Here is a 13,901-nt window from a genome sequence, read left to right on the forward strand (position 1 = left end):
GAGCAAGTCACAGCACACATGTAGAGGTCAGAGGACAAGCCGTGGTTCTCTCCATCCACCATGTATGCGAAGAGGCTGAGCTCTGGCTGCTAGCCCTGGCAGAAGGTATCTCTACTCACTGAGCCATTGTACCTTGCTGTTTAAAATTCCTTCTAGTTACCTCAGAAAGAGACTGTCCTTGCAGCCAGGCTTCAAAAGTCACTCCACAGCAAAGAGAAGCCAGGAAACACTCAGTACTGTCCCATCCCCTTCTTTTAAGGGGAACCCAGGGCACCTGCCATCCACACAAGGTTACAACCCCATGTGAAATTCCTGACTTTTCCCATTGATATCCTGAACGTCTAAAGTTACATTTAAAATTGTGCATGGTGGCTCATACCTCTAATCCTCCCCAGTTAGGAAGTGGAGGTAGGGGATCACTGAAGTTCCAGGTCTGGAGGGATAGGTAGCAACTTATCAGGACAATTTGGGCTACAGAATAAAAGTCTCACACATAGGCATGGAAACCCCTGCAGACGGGTATGTTTGCAAGTCCAAGCAAACACCACATATATGTGTGTTTGCATGTAACCACATTTTCCACAGGAGTTGCCAGTCTCCCTTGACAGTTACTGGTCCATCTTTATGTTTGCAATGTGCCGTGTTCGCATGAATCTTGCTGTTAAAGGAAAATTTATGAATGGTGAGGGCCTGTGATCCCAGCACTCAGGGGTGCTGAGGAAGAAAGTTCTTGAGTTCAAAGACAACCTGAACCACATAGTGAGTTCAAGGTCAGCTTTCACTACATATCTAGACCCCTAGGACAGGCAGGAGAGGAGAGAAGACAAGAAGAGGGGAGAAAGGGCCAGCAGGGGAAGTAGGGGAGGGAAAATTCGTAAGAGGCAATTAGCTCGTTCAACTAAATAAAACAGTTGAAGTTTTGGTTGTAGACATTACTAAGCTGGTTTGGCTATAACGCACTCCTATTCCCAAACCTTGACCACCGCTTGACCTGGTCCTCTGACAGTGAGCCTCCTAACCCAGCGGATGTGTAGTTAGCCTGCTGAGGGAGGAGTCCTGGTGCAGCACTTTAGCCAGGCTCCCTCTTACTCTCGATGTTCCTTGGTAACTTTCTGCTTCCAGCCCTGCTTCTTGCTTATAAATCCCCACTTCTGCTGGGTTCTAAGCTGAGCTCAGCCGCTCTCCTCTGCAGCAGAGCCCCATCGTGGCAGCCCTACACCCCTGACAACAGCCGGAAATGAAGTCTGTCTGAATGTTTCAGCAGATGTTGGGATAATTTCTTCACTTTGAGAACTCCCGGGACGTGTTTCCCACCCCCTTTCTGCGTGCAGAGGGAGTAAGAATTACCCCCTTTCATCACTTTGTTTGTCCAGATGTTTCTCTCCCCACTCCTCCTCCAAACACCTGCCCATAGGGGCTCCCCCGGCTCCGTAGGACTCCCTTCATGAAACCCTAGCTGTCACCTCCTACCAAGAGTGATGCTGGGCTGCCATTTAGTGACTGCGGCCCTATGGCATGCTGCCCTCTCCCCCCAGTTGTGTGCTCTCTAGTCCCCTGCATCTCCAGCTTGACACCTCTCTTTTCCGTGAGTCTCCTCATCCTGTGTATCTAGGAGAAGGGTATCTTCACTAAGCATCACCCCATGTCTCCACGTCCACTGAGCTACAGGCCTGCTGCAGAGGCCATGGCCCCTGCCAGGCCTGCTGTAGAGCACTTTTGCTGTTCTCAGCCTGGATGACACCATAGCACGCCAGGTGACATCTCATAGGGATCCCCGAGTATTCTTTTAGGATGTCTTAGGGTGTTTGGGGTTACTCAGAGGTTGCCTAAAATCAGACACAGCTTGAGAGAGTGCTTTGCTCACTTCAGCCTGGCCAGACCAGCTTTTCAAAAGACCTTGCCTTGGGCCAGCAAAATGGCTCGATAGATAAAAGTGACCTGTCACCTAGCCTGTCAATCTGAGATCAATCCCTGGGACCCGTGTCGTGGGTCAAGGGTCCTTGGGTACACAGATAAGCACTGGAGAAGCCAGGAAAGTTAAGCAGGCTTGTCTCTTCAGATAAGGGAAATGTTTACCTGTCTTCCACCCACTGCTTGGAAAGGCTGTAGCTTACAGCATGGCGGTCCTTTTCTATCTGCACGACCAGGTTTTACCGGAATCCCCCGCCATATTGTATTTGTTTATCTGAGAACCTTTCCCACCAAATCTTGAACATTGTTTCTTAGTTCGTAAAACCCATTCTTATGAGTGATGGCACTTGTAATCTACAATGGTCTAAGTAACCTCTCTGTTATCTCAGGGCCAGGCCAACCCTGACCCCCACAGATAATCTGTTTACCTCGAGCATTCTTCTCCCACCCTTATCTCGAGCATTGTTTCTAAGTCAACAGCACCCATCTTTCAGGAGGAAGCCATATGTACTTTGTAAAAAGTTTCAGTGTACCTACATCTTAAGCTTTGTGTGCACAGGGGACTGAGTTAATTGTCATCAGGAACTTCGCCCTCCCCCAAAATTGTGCTGTGCTTAAATATGGCCAAACTATACCATCTGATGTCAGACTCCATAAGTTTGAATCAGTGATGGCTAACTAGAGTCAGACTGAACTGCGCTTCATTCTTGCCTCTTCTCGGATCATTCCACTGCTAGACTTAAGAGATTGTGGGGACCCCCACAGGACCCACATGGTAGAAGGAGAAAACCAACTCTGGAAAGTTATCCTACGACTTTCACACGCACATGTTGGCATGTGAGTGTGCACGCATACATACACAACCACAATGCCAATTAAGAAAAAATAAAAAGAACAAACAAACAAACAAACCACCATGACTCTCTAAACAACTTGCTTCCCAACGCTCCATGCTTTCATGAGCCATGAGCAGAATGATCCCCAGAGTTCATACATCCACCCAAACTAAACCAATGCTCATGGCCCCAGTATCAGTTGAACTATTATACTTGAATGAGAACGTGTCCTGCAAGGCAATCAGTCACAGCTAGTAATCACATTTGCATGGACCTCGGCACATAGGCCAGTCACACGAGCTGAGACTGAGGGAAACACTTGGAAATCTGTATGATGGGATACCCCTCCTGCTTCATGCATATGATGGGGTACCCCTCCTGCTTCATGCGTATCCTAGCATCTCCAGCAATCAATAGTTTTGCTCACCCCAAGAGACTGTGCCAGAGGCAATGACAGCTGCAGCTGTTCTGACTCTCAGCCAGCCCCGCATTAATCCACCCAAGCCGGACCCTCACTCAGGATGCCCACAGAATTACCGCAAAAACTCCCTCAGAAAAACCCGGTCATTGGCCCAAAGTTCTCTTCTGACATTTATCCCCCTATGGTAATAACCATTCTTAGAGGCATTTGATTCATAAATAAAACAAGAGTAATTAAAGCCTGTCTCAATTCTTGTTTGTTTGTGTTTGTTTGTTTTTTGTTTGTTGTTAAATGCCTGCTGAGTCCATGAAGTTCTTCAGAGATGGGGAAGTAATCCCTGGGTTTTAGGGTTTGGATATGCTTATCCCAGAAAGTAGCACTATTTGGAGGTGTAGTCTTGTTGGAGTAGGTGTGTCACTGTGGGTGTGGGCTTTAAGACCCTCATCCTAGCTGCCTGGAAGTGAGTGTTCTGCTAGCAGCCTTCAGATGAAGGTGTAAAGCTCTCAGCTCTGCCTGCACTATGCCTGTCTGGATGCTGCCATGCTCCCATCTTGATGATAATGGACTGAACCTCTAAACCTATAAGCCAGCCCCAATTAAGTGTCCTTATAAGAGTTGCCTTGGTCAAGGTGTCTCTTCACAGCAGTAAAACCCAGACTAAGACACTGGGGAAACACTGGATGTGTTCAATGTTCCATCCTACCTACACTCCACCTAGGTAAGGTATGGGTAAGGTACCCAGAGGCAAACTCATCTATACTATCTTTTAGCCTTTTAAGCTAGTGGAGGCAACTTTCATGGCAAAGTGAAAGGAGACTTATGGGGCAGAGATTGGACTCTGGTAGCCAATTATAGAACACCAAAGAGCACCAAAAGCCACCAGAAGCTGTAAGCCTGGGCCAGACAGATTCAGACCCAGCAAAATGGATGTAAACCTGTGACATCCTGATTTCTGACTTCCAATCTCCATACCAGGATAGAAAATAATGTCTGTTGCTTTAAGCCACTGAGTGTGGGATGATTTACTGGAGCAGCCCTAGAAGAACCACGCAGTCCCTAACCCAAGCAAGATGAAGAGGCCGTCTGATTCAGTACCACTCTCCTCCAGAGACCCTGAACATCAGTCCCAAGTGTACAGAAAGGACATGAGGTCATATTTCCATAAGGAAACAAGGAGGTGGGGTCACAGCAGGAGCTGAGTCCTCCAAGGAACAAGGACAAAGCATCAGCAAGGCTGATGACCATGGGTGAGTGACAAGCTGCTTGGATGATTGGAGCCCCTCAGAGAATGACAGCAAATCAAGAATGGGTATCTAGCAGGCACAGGAGTGTAGCAACATACAATGGAAGGACACAGACCTAAACACTCAGAGTTATGGCTTTAACATCAATAGCACTGTGGTGACGTAGAAGACAGAGTGGTATGAATCATCACGGGACTGTAGGGACACCGATGCCACCTGAGGGTGCACTTACAAAAACAGCAGCAAAAATCTGGGGAGGGTACAGGAAAGTGACAGACAATCTGACAGCTAAAGAGACACCTAAAGCTGTCAGTGCCGGGTGCCAGTTGGTACAAGGGCAAGGACCGGTATCCTCGGGGAAATAAAGACTCAGGAGAATGGCTGGTCTTCTGAACCGCTGAAGGACAGACCCACGAGTGGGAAGCCAATGCTTCAGAAGAGGGGAATTTTCTCCAGGAGGGCAGAGGCTCCAGGCAGAGGCTCCAGCAGCCTAGACTGGAAGGGATGAGGGGTTTGCAGTAGCAAGCGGGGCAGGGTGTCTGAAAGCCTCCGGCCCTCTGTATCAGGGCCGCCCAACCCCCTCCTGCCATCCACCTCATCTCTCAGTCTCAAACCACTCTGAACAGATGGGTGTTACATTTGGCCAAGACTGTTTCCAACGGCAATTCCAAATATAAGCCCAAGAACACTCCAGGCCTTCTGTGCTGTGGTTATTTTAGATGCCTGCTGGTGCAGAGCTGTAACCGTGGGCATGTGTGAAGGCCAGCCATGCCTTGTCAGTGCTGTGGAGGAACCCCAGGAGAGGTGGTAGAAGGTGTGTCTGTGGGCAAAAGAGGGCTCCTCTTAACATTACCACATAGTCCCACAGAGACAGACAACACCGTATCACATAATACCTGGGTGGGTAGCTCAATGCCATTGCTGCTCAGTTAAGGGGCTCTGTTCTAAGTTAACAAAATTGGTGGTCAGCATACTGATGGCAGTTAAATAGGATCTGGGGCTGGGGTGTGGCTCAGTGTCTGAGCATTTGGTTGGCTTTCTTACTCTGTTTTATAGACTTCACAGTTGGGGCAGTGGGGGTGGGCAGGGGAGGTGGAGTAAAGCAATTGTTGATCCCTGGTCTTTGAAAAGGCCAAATTAGGCTAGCCCCAGAAATCTTCTCCATTTCGAGCCTGCCACTATTCACAAGGGACTTGGTCCATGCTAGGTATAGCTCACAGGTTCTCATTCTGTCCCCACAACCACTCCAGGAGATCCACAACCCTATCACAGGCAACTCGAGTTAAGACAGGTTCAGGGGCTCACTCCAAGTCACACATCACAGAAACAAACCAAGGTCTGCCCAGCCCCCAAGCCCACAGGCCCTACAGCCTCTCCTGACTCAGGGTAGGTGACAAGCCAGTGGCTAACCAAGGTGGGCACCAGCCATTGGAGTCAATGGTTTGAGGAGACTGTTTAATGTCTCTATCACCTTAGGTACCTGATGATTTAAAAAAACAAAGAGTCAATTTTGTTCTAGAACTGCTTCCGAAGTCACAGTAGACTAAAACTGCTTAATAAGTCACAGGAGACTGGTATAATATTACAACAGGTGACCAAGCTACAGACACGATGACAGGAGGAATGGCGCTGCCCATGGTCACAAAAAAAGCCAGAGTGTCATGGCGTGCCACCATGCTCATCTACAAAAATGACAACAGCAATAAATGGGCATTCTGGAGCCCAGCGTACATGGGCACATGCTGTGGTCACTTATCACTCGGACAGGCTAATGGTGCTTGCATCGCTCCATAGCCGTCAGTACTGTTTGTTCCTAATGACAACCAGTCTCTTTATCACCCTCCTCTCCATATGGGTACTCTGCAGACGCAGGCTCCAGGTCACTAGTGTGGTGAAACCTCCCTCTGCAGCAGCTTTCTCTTTTCATAGTGTTTTTGCTCCTACCCCTTTTATAGGCAGATACAACCACGCACTATAGGACTCAGCGGACGAGTCAATATAACACTGCACAACCAGCAACACGATCTGACTCCAGAACATGCTCGATACCCAGTGAGCAGCAACTGATTTTAACACGAAGGGTCACGTCAGACATCACTCCATCCAGCTCACGGGCACACACACACACCAAATCACAGCCTTCAACGTCAGGCTCAAATGCAGAAGTACAATGTTTGGTGGCTTCCCTGGGAGGGCATGAATGCACCTTCCAGTGGCTGCTCTGTGCCTGACTTCTCAGAGATACATTTTGGGAAAGGGTCCATGGCTAACACTAGTATCAGGACCATTGGGTGTACTGCCTCCCCGTGAGCTGGCTTCCCCCAGAACGCTGTTTCCTCTCTCAGCTCCACAACCACCTCCACACACTCCCCCCCACCAACCTGACACCCTCTCACGTCAATGGCTGCATTTCCTCACCCAAGAACCCCTGAGAGGCAGACACACTTGTATCTTCCAAATACCTCTTCACCCCATCTCCCCATGTCATAGTCACGTAACGGTCATAGTTAATGGGACTTGGAGATGGATGCCAGAGCAGCTGGCCTCAGTCCCCATTTGCCAGCATCCATATTCTAATCACAATCAATCCCAGACTCTGATATGGTTCATCAATAATCATTATAGATATCTTTCCTACAAGGGAAAAAATACCCTGGCCATTATATGGAGCTTAAAAGAAGCTCTTCTGTCTTCTAGAATTACAAACCATGACCATCTCATCAAGAGCTACGATGAGACAGGCCAGGCCGGGGCCGGGTTGGAGAAATGTCTAGGGTTACTTTAGGCCAGACAGGTGACACCAAGAAGGCACATGTTATCCAGTTAAGAGATGTACCATATCTAAGTGACACAAGGCTCCTCATAAGCTGGGACACTGAAGAGGGCTTTCCTTTTCCCACCCGCCATCGGGTCAGAGGTTTCTTGAGCAGAGGTGAGTTTTGTGTCTACCTGTGCATCTTCCAGTGTGTCCATCACACCAGAGTTCATGGAATGGGTGACATTACAAGAACTCCTGGCATCCCTGTGACCTAGGACTTACACAAGGCCTCTCACTACTAACCCACTTGTGACCCTGAGGGCAGACAGAGATACTGTATAGGTGTCAGGCATAGAGAAGTCAGGCATGGAGCAGCCGCTGAAAGGAACATTCATTCCCTCCCAGGAAGCCACAGAACTGTGTACTTTGGCATTTGAGCCTGACATAGAAGACTGTGATTTAGTGTGTGTCTGTGAGTTGAACTGAGTGACTTCTGACATGTCCCTTCCTATCAAAATCAGGAGGCTCCAAGACAGCCTAGGTCTGGGGTGTGGGGCCCTCATTTTGAATGAGTGGCTACCATACCAGAGCTGGCCAATGGTTGACATGCACTGACCTTTCCTACAACATAGCCCCGGAATCATGTGTGACAAATCTGTGCAGTCCCCTAAGCTACCCAGAGTCCACTCCCAGATGCCAGCCCATCAGGACAGCCCCCCCCCACCCCAATCCCCATCTCAGCAGGTAGAGAAACATTTTTCTTGTTCCACGGTGCTTCCTCCACTGTCCCCACTGAATTGCCTTTTGCAAACAGTCTCTGTGAGAATAAGCAGGATGGCCAATGGCCTGGTAAATGTACCTTCAAAATAAAGTTTGAAAGCTGAAGGATACAAGTCCCAAAGTCTATCTTCCAATCACAAGTTATAGCCCCTCATCTGGTGGTCACCCCCAGATAGTCTTCACATAGCATCCCAACAAAGACATGGGCTGGTGTGTGGTATGGCTGCTGCAAATGGCCCTTCTCTGCTCAGTGGTCTGAAGCCAGTGCTCCCAGGCCAGGAGAAACCTGGATGGGAGGAAGGTTTTAGCAGCAAGTGGTCCCTACCTCAGGTCAAAGATCTGCAGCTACAGTCACTAGGAGGCTTCCCTGGGCCAGCCCCTTCCCTAGTTCAGACATTGCTCTCTTGGATGCTAAACAAGGGAACAAGGCTGGTCTAGGCTTAGTCCCTCATCTCCTCATCTTTATTGCTCACACAAAGTTTGCAAAACCAGAAATCTCTCCTCCTTTCTTACCAGAACAGCCCCTACCTAAACACACACACACACACACACACACACACACACACTTCACCTGAAAGACTCACCTCATCCACAAAGAATTCACATTCAATGGCTAATGGATGAGAACTTCCCCAACCAGAAACAATGATGAAGGATGATCATAGCATCCCCCCAAAAAAAGACCATGGAGTCAGCTGATGCCTCTGTGGGATGCATCAGGGAACCACCCTTGCTCCCCCTGTCCTGTCTTCACGCTCCTCACAGAGTGGTTTGCTGAATCCAATTTCATACAATAGCAGCCTTCAGTGCTCATGCTAGGATGGAGCCACCACAGGAGACAAATCCTTGGCTCTGTGAGACTCAGGTGTGATAGCTACTTACTCATCACGGAGAGGTAAGGAACATAAGGTGGGAGAACCTTCCACCTCATGTGTGTGTGTGTCAGACTCCCCCTCTCACCCACTGACAAAGCTCCAGTGAGGCAAGATCTGAGCGGGGCACGGCACAGCACTCAGGAGAGTGAGCAGGGGCCCCAACCTTGCTGAAGCCTGTGCTCACACCTCCACTAGCCATGGACTCAACAAAGCAGATCATAGCTCAACATAGCTTAGCATCATAGGCACCCAGTGCCTTCAGTGCATCGAGAGTGCACAATCACATTTGGTGAGTGAATGTTATGCATACGCATTTAATTCAATAACAGACCACTCCCCCATTTCACTGATGAGGAAATAAGACACAGATAGCTTAAGTTTCTGGCCTCAGGTGGCAAAGCCTTGACTGGCAGGATCTGGAGGCAAGTTGTTTGGGTATCCAGGAGTGGTCCCTATCATATACTTGCACATCTATATACACACTCAGTGGTAGAAGCTGCTCCCTGCCTGCATGCCTCCACATATTCTGCAGACTACGGGGACTCAATCAAGTCTACATCTCTATTCAAATGCTTGGCCTCACTGTTACTGTGTGCTCCCAGTGAGCATGGACAATTACAAAGGAATGGGCACACTTCGTTCATCCAACGCCTCCTTCCCTTCCTAGTCCATATGTAGATTAATTACTTACCCAGTCCAGACAGTCACTAAAAAGTCAGTTTATATAAGCAGATGAAGAACACATTTCTCCAGGCTTCAAGGCCCAAGGGATTAGGGGTCAAAATGGAAGACTACTTAATTGAGTAGAGCCCTGCTTCCCTGTAGACCCATCATCATGAAATATGGAAAGCAATCTTTCCTGGATGGTCAGTTCTGAGCATCGTGCTATGACAACACAGAATTAAAAACAAAACTGTAGACATATAAAAGCCTTAACAGATGGTACATGGCCCCTCTCCTAACGTCCCTTGAACAGAAGAAGGATGTGACAGGGGTACAGGAGTCGACATCTTCCTTATGAGCCATGCCTCATATAGACTGGGGGAGCGGCGGCCCTGCATGAGGAAGCAATCTTTGCTCACAAACGAGAGAGAGAAGAGTGGGCCATTCCGGAGAAGAATTAAGTGAAGGAATTTCTGCTTGTCTGTTGGTGGCTTCTTTTTAATTAAGTGGACAATTTAGCCTAGGAAACCATTAGCTCTAAATTGCTGCAGTCTCTTACAGAGAGACTTAGACCATGAATTCATGGCAAGCCTCTGCCATTCGAACCTCCCCCCACCCCAAGACTTCTTCATTATTCCTCTATCTTCCCCCAGGGTGGGGGTTGGATTTACTGCTTCTGTCTTTCTCTGGGAACTTAAAAGTCATTTGGATTAACCTTCTCCAACCCCAGCACAGCCCAACCCCTCTACCTTCAATCAGTTAACAGAGACAAAGGCTAACCGAAAATCAGAAACTACAAACGGTCGGTCCCTCCTCCACCTCAGCTGACTTGTAGAACTAAACGAACCATTTGGACCAATCCAGCTGGCATGGATCAGCCCAGGGAATCTCCCACGTGCAGAAGGCAAAGCCAGGGAACAGCTAAAGTAGGCCAAAGGCCCAGGAGCCAGTTTCACTAATGGGGACATGGGCTCTAGTGTTTGTTTCTCCAAGAGTAGCCTAAACACACACTATTTATCATTCTTTCTGGCTGAGATAGGAAAGGAGCTGAGCTGGCCACTCCAGATAGGCCATGAGCTATGGGTTTCAAAAGTCGAACTTCCCACTGTTGCATATGTTTGGTAATGTTTAAGAAGCAGCAAAGAGCTGCGGCCCTCACTAACTCACAGCACGCATGTGACAGCCTCCCACAGGCGCTGGAGCTGACATCAAGTTGAAGTTACTCTTCTCTGGGCTACGGGGCGGGTACCAGGTTTCCAAGCACCAGGTGGGAAATAAGCACCCAGGAGAGAGGCTAGACCAGGGCATGTGTCTGTGGCACACAAAATATGGCAACAGTATTGGAATGGCACACTGGCGATTGATCACAATTGGTCACCAATGATCAGCTAGCCAACTTATCCCTTGCTGCTTTGATGACATCATTAGCCATTCTGGAAAAGCCTACTGCCCAGGGATTGAGGGACACCTCCAGCTGAGTCAGAAAAGAAAAAGAAAAGAGCAGAAGCCTGTGCTCCAACAGCCCTGCGGAAACCCAGCTCTGCCACAACCATGTGAGTGTGGGACCTAATCTGCCTCCCTCCCAAGCCTTTGGATGAGACCCCAACATTAACAGACACCTTAACCGTGAAGGTGAAAACTCAGTGATGAAGCCAGTGATCCCCAGAGGAATCCCCAGAAACTCTGAGATGGTAAGTAGGCAGTAAGAGTTGTGACACCTTGGAGCAGCTTGTCACATTGCTAGCTACCTAACACTGCATGTCACCTACCTAACTTATTAGGCATCCTGCCACCTCCCCTCCCCCCCCACACACACACCATGCTCCAGAATTATCACATCGGTCACAGTCATGGTCACGACACAGTCGATACCTGCACCCCTGGACCACTATTGTAGCTTGCCACTCAACAGCTAAGCACCCAGCAGAGCACCTAACATGCAGCCAGGGCTCATGAGTGTTTTCACTGATGACATATTTGTGCTAAGCTGAGGACAAGAAAGGATGAAAGTTTTCACCTTCAGTTTCTGGCAGAGGTCATTTGTTCCTTAACCAAAAAAAAACAAAAACAAAAACAAAAACAAAAACAAGCAAGAAGGAAACACAGAGCAGGCCAGTTCCACCACCAGCCAGGAAGGCAGGTACACCAGGTGCTACTTCCGGCCACAAGTCTGAGCCTCGCTAGCATGGCTGTCCTGATGTTCCAGGGCTCAATTTCCTGGCACTTCTGTCCTCAGAGCTGGAGGTACAATACCAGGAAAGGATACTATAGGGCTCAATCTCCAGCAAGAAGACATACGTCTCTAAATGTGACGTCTCCTCTCCTCAGGGTGGTTTTCTCTTTGGATTACCTTCCATCCTTACCTGTATGGCAAACTCTTACTCATCCTTCAAAACCCAGCCCAGGAACAGCTCCGCCAATTGAGGGGTCCTTGGCGCTTGCAAGCTTTCTCCCTTCTCTCTCCCCTTTAGCTGTAGGACTGTGACAAACAGTGGCCACACATCTGTCTCTCCAGCTAGCCTGGGAGTTCCAGTAGACAGGTACTGGGGCCCGTGCACACAGAAGCCAGTCAGACAGCTCAGTCCTCATTTTCCAGAGTGCTTGCCAAAGCCTCGGTTCTCAGGCTTTGAAACTGGGCACTATCTGACCCTGCTCAGAACTAAGCAGCGGGAAGAACAGCCGGGAGGAGTGTAGTGATCAGAGAGAATGTTTTACCAGGAAACTTGGGCTGAGGTGGCATGGGGGATGGAGGAGAAGCAGCTGTCAAAATACCTCAGCGGGTGGTGAGGGTCAGTCTCCTCAAGCTTGTCTTTTGCAGAGTTACGCAATCCTGTCCACAGGAATGTACCCCAGCCCAGCTGTTCTGGGCCAGAAAAACCCAGCCCACTCCATGAAAAGAGGGTCAACTTCCTGCCTAGAAGAGAAAGTAGACATGGCTGCCTGGGGAACAACATGAATAGGTTGCCCCTTGGTATGGACCCAGGAGACTGCCCCAGAGAGATGGTCCTCTGTCCAGTAATCTTCCAGAGAAGAGCTGGAGCCCTTCTGGAGCCTCGTGAGGATTTGGATACTCAGCTCAGCAAATGGGAACGGCCAGCATATGCTCTTGGGCAGCCATGAGAGAAGCTAGACTGCACACTTACAAGACCGTATGTACTCAAGGATGCAACGCATGGCACATGCACGCATCTGATAGGAAAGAAGCCTGGAAGGATACACAGAACACATAACTAATCATTCCGTGCACGGGAGATCATACATGGGCCACTTACTTCCCTTATAGCTTCTGATGCTATACTTCCCTGTACAATACCTTTACAATACAATACCTTTACAATAAGCACAGCAATTGTTAAAGTGGGGCCCAGGAAGCCATGCCATCTGAGGAAGAAATCAAATGGGCATTTCCTAGGGCTGTGGTAACAAAGTGCTACACAGTACTATCACATGACAAGAAGCTCTTCATCGATCACTCAGGAAGCTAGATTTGTGAAATGTAGGTGTTACCAGGGCTGGCTTCTTCTGAGGTTCCATGCCTCTCTCCGAGATTTTAATAAATGCGCCCGTCCTTGGCATCCCTTGGCTTGAGACCACATCCTTCAATCCCTTCACACACGAAATCCCCCAATTCATCTGTGAAGTCCTAAATTCCAGATAAAGCTAACAGGAACCAGGATTTCAGCATATCTTACTTGGGGCAGGGGTCATAATTCAACCCATAGGAAAATGGAAAATAAGGATCAAAAAACTATAGGCATTGTCTGTGAGTGACAGAGTTTAAAATAATTACATTAGTTTGTATGGCTTGGGAGAATAAATGGGAACAAGGTGTGGACAAGACAGATAGGAACCTGAGCTTTTCTGACCTAGACTGGCCATCTTGAATGGAGAACCCCCCTCACTCCTAGTGTGACAGTATGTGGAGGGCACAGCAGACTAAGTGACATAAATGTCCTGGAAGTTTACTGCACACCTGACCTCACCATCCTGGTACTGTCTGTTTAACTGCACCAGCCCTGCCCCACTCAGACCTGGGTAAGCCCCGACCTCATCAGCCGCAGAGCAGCCTGCCAGTCACCTACCCCCTGTTTGGTTTCTAGGGAAACAGGGGTACATGTTCAGAGCTGAAGAAGAGCCACCAAGTAAAGAAACAAGGAATTCTGGGAGTCAGAGCACACAGAGATTCCCCACACCCCTGACACTAAGGATATCCCCCCAAACCTAACAGCACTTGTATCCTTCATCACTTGGCTAGATTCCCCCCAGAGGCTAACACCCACAGACCACAGTCAAAACTGCTGAGAGAGTAGACCACAATTTGTTTAAATGCAGGGAGGATTGCCCTAAGAATAACATTTATGTAATAAGCAGAGGGAACGTCACAAGCTATTCCTGTTTATTATTTTTCTTAAA

At 48.7% G+C, this 13,901-nt stretch overlaps 1 protein-coding gene across 4 annotated transcripts in view; it reads right to left on the reverse strand.

The window, feature by feature from the left end:
* The window catches only part of Chst15 (carbohydrate sulfotransferase 15), an 83,745-nt gene that overhangs the window by 12,461 nt on the left and 57,383 nt on the right, over positions 1–13,901 (reverse strand). The window lies entirely within an intron of this gene.

Source organism: Mus caroli, chromosome 7, assembly GCF_900094665.2.
Source record: "Mus caroli chromosome 7, CAROLI_EIJ_v1.1, whole genome shotgun sequence".
NCBI classification, from domain to species: domain Eukaryota; kingdom Metazoa; phylum Chordata; class Mammalia; order Rodentia; family Muridae; genus Mus; species Mus caroli.